General features: G+C 47.1%; 8 non-coding genes and 1 pseudogene across 8 annotated transcripts in view; all 9 read right to left on the bottom strand.

Annotated features, from left to right (window-relative positions):
* Positions 1 to 39: 39 nt before the first annotated feature.
* LOC146232146 (5S ribosomal RNA) lies at positions 40 to 158 on the bottom strand. Its single transcript, XR_014744542.1, has one exon. It is a non-coding gene; the product is annotated as a 5S ribosomal RNA (ribosomal RNA).
* Positions 159 to 342: 184 nt separating this feature from the next.
* On the bottom strand, positions 343 to 461 carry LOC146232145 (5S ribosomal RNA). The gene has a single exon (XR_014744541.1). It is a non-coding gene; the product is annotated as a 5S ribosomal RNA (ribosomal RNA).
* A 174-nt stretch (positions 462 to 635) lies between these two features.
* On the bottom strand, positions 636 to 744 carry LOC146232144 (5S ribosomal RNA; annotated as a pseudogene).
* A 180-nt stretch (positions 745 to 924) lies between these two features.
* Positions 925 to 1043, bottom strand: LOC146232143 (5S ribosomal RNA). The gene has a single exon (XR_014744713.1). It is a non-coding gene; the product is annotated as a 5S ribosomal RNA (ribosomal RNA).
* A 172-nt stretch (positions 1044 to 1215) lies between these two features.
* Positions 1216 to 1334, bottom strand: LOC146232142 (5S ribosomal RNA). The gene has a single exon (XR_014744539.1). It is a non-coding gene; the product is annotated as a 5S ribosomal RNA (ribosomal RNA).
* Positions 1335 to 1508: 174 nt separating this feature from the next.
* On the bottom strand, positions 1509 to 1627 carry LOC146232141 (5S ribosomal RNA). The gene has a single exon (XR_014744538.1). It is a non-coding gene; the product is annotated as a 5S ribosomal RNA (ribosomal RNA).
* A 204-nt stretch (positions 1628 to 1831) lies between these two features.
* LOC146232140 (5S ribosomal RNA) lies at positions 1832 to 1950 on the bottom strand. Its single transcript, XR_014744537.1, has one exon. It is a non-coding gene; the product is annotated as a 5S ribosomal RNA (ribosomal RNA).
* A 174-nt stretch (positions 1951 to 2124) lies between these two features.
* LOC146232139 (5S ribosomal RNA) lies at positions 2125 to 2243 on the bottom strand. The gene has a single exon (XR_014744535.1). It is a non-coding gene; the product is annotated as a 5S ribosomal RNA (ribosomal RNA).
* A 174-nt stretch (positions 2244 to 2417) lies between these two features.
* Positions 2418 to 2500, bottom strand: part of LOC146232138 (5S ribosomal RNA) — a 119-nt gene continuing 36 nt past the window's right edge. The window contains exon 1 of the ribosomal RNA XR_014744534.1: positions 2418 to 2500. This exon is cut by the window's right edge and continues 36 nt beyond it. This is a non-coding gene — a ribosomal RNA (5S ribosomal RNA).

Raw genomic sequence — 2500 nt, 5'->3', positions numbered from 1 at the left:
ACTTGTGCATATTGCAAGATTTCAGTTTCTAAGTGAATGAGCATACAGCACCTGGTATTCCCAGGCGGTCTCCCATCCAAGTACTAACCAGGCCCGACCCTGCTTAGCTTCCGAGATCAGACGAGATCGGGCGTTGCCAGGCTGGTATGGCCGTACGAAATAAGTTGACAACCATAGGCTACTTATCCATATACAGATTTAGCAATTGACAATGCAAGGTGGTCTCTCTCTCTCTCTCTCTCTCTCTCTCTCGTGTCAAAATGAAAACAGTTTCCAGCCCCTTTCATGAAGGACTACTTGTGCATATTGCAAGATGTCAGTTTCTAAGTGAATGAGCAAAAGAGCATACAGCACCTGGTATTCCCAGGCGGTCTCCCATCCAAGTACTAACCAGGCCCGACCCTGCTTAGCTTCCGAGATCAGACGAGATCGGGCGTTGCCAGGCTGGTATGGCCGTACGAAATAAGTTGACAACCATGGGCTACTTATCCATATACAGATTTAGCAATTGACAATGCAAGGTAGTCTCTCTCTCTCTATCTCTCGTGTCAAAATGAAAACAGCTTCCAGCCCCTTTCATGAAGGACTACTTGTGCATATTGCAAGATGTCAGTTTCTAAGTGAATGAGCAAAAGAGCATACAGCACCTGGTATTCCCAGGCGGTCTCCCATCCAAGTACTAACCAGGCCCGACCCTGCTTAGCTTCCGAGATCAGGCGTTGCCAGGCTGGTATGGCCGTACGAAATAAGTTGACAACCATAGGCTACTTATCCATATACAGATTTAGCAATTGACAATGCAAGGTGGTCTCTCTCTCTCTCTCTCTCTCTCTCGTGTCAAAATGAATACAGCTTCCAGCCCCTTTCATGAAGGACTACTTGTGCATATTGCAAGATTTCAGTTTCTAAGTGAATGAGCAAAAGAGCATACAGCACCTGGTATTCCCAGGCGGTCTCCCATCCAAGTACTAACCAGGCCCGACCCTGCTTAGCTTCCGAGATCAGACGAGATCGGGCGTTGCCAGGCTGGTATGGCTGTACGAAATAAGTTGACAACCATAGGCTACTTATCCATATACAGATTTAGCAATTGACAATGCAAGGTGGTCTCTCTCTCTCTCTCTCGTGTCAAAATGAAAACAGCTTCCAGCCCCTTTCATGAAGGACTACTTGTGCATATTGCAAGATTTCAGTTTCTAAGTGAATGAGCAAAAGAGCATACAGCACCTGGTATTCCCAGGCGGTCTCCCATCCAAGTACTAACCAGGCCCGACCCTGCTTAGCTTCCGAGATCAGACGAGATCGGGCGTTGCCAGGCTGGTATGGCCGTACGAAACAAGTTGACAACCATAGGCTACTTATCCATATACAGATTTAGCAATTGACAATGCAAGGTAGTCTCTCTCTCTCTCTCTCTCTCTCTCTCGTGTCAAAATGAAAACAGCTTCCAGCCCCTTTCATGAAGGACTACTTGTGCATATTGCAAGATTTCAGTTTCTAAGTGAATGAGCATACAGCACCTGGTATTCCCAGGCGGTCTCCCATCCAAGTACTAACCAGGCCCGACCCTGCTTAGCTTCCGAGATCAGACGAGATCGGGCGTTGCCAGGCTGGTATGGCCGTACGAAATAAGTTGACAACCATAGGCTACTTATCCATATACAGATTTAGCAATTGACAATGCAAGGTGGTCTCTCTCTCTCTCTCTCTCTCTCTCTCTCTCTCTCTCTCTCTCTCTCTCGTGTCAAAATGAAAACAGTTTCCAGCCCCTTTCATGAAGGACTACTTGTGCATATTGCAAGATGTCAGTTTCTAAGTGAATGAGCAAAAGAGCATACAGCACCTGGTATTCCCAGGCGGTCTCCCATCCAAGTACTAACCAGGCCCGACCCTGCTTAGCTTCCGAGATCAGACGAGATCGGGCGTTGCCAGGCTGGTATGGCCGTACGAAATAAGTTGACAACCATAGGCTACTTATCCATATACAGATTTAGCAATTGACAATGCAAGGTAGTCTCTCTCTCTCTATCTCTCGTGTCAAAATGAAAACAGCTTCCAGCCCCTTTCATGAAGGACTACTTGTGCATATTGCAAGATGTCAGTTTCTAAGTGAATGAGCAAAAGAGCATACAGCACCTGGTATTCCCAGGCGGTCTCCCATCCAAGTACTAACCAGGCCCGACCCTGCTTAGCTTCCGAGATCAGACGAGATCGGGCGTTGCCAGGCTGGTATGGCCGTACGAAATAAGTTGACAACCATAGGCTACTTATCCATATACAGATTTAGCAATTGACAATGCAAGGTAGTCTCTCTCTCTCTATCTCTCGTGTCAAAATGAAAACAGCTTCCAGCCCCTTTCATGAAGGACTACTTGTGCATATTGCAAGATGTCAGTTTCTAAGTGAATGAGCAAAAGAGCATACAGCACCTGGTATTCCCAGGCGGTCTCCCATCCAAGTACTAACCAGGCCCGACCCTGCTTAGCTTCCGAGATCAGAC

Source organism: Hypomesus nipponensis, chromosome 24 (genome assembly GCF_054491055.1).
Source record: "Hypomesus nipponensis isolate SF chromosome 24, ASM5449105v1, whole genome shotgun sequence".
Lineage (NCBI taxonomy): Eukaryota > Metazoa > Chordata > Actinopteri > Osmeriformes > Osmeridae > Hypomesus > Hypomesus nipponensis.
This window is presented reverse-complemented; position numbering and strand designations above follow the sequence as displayed.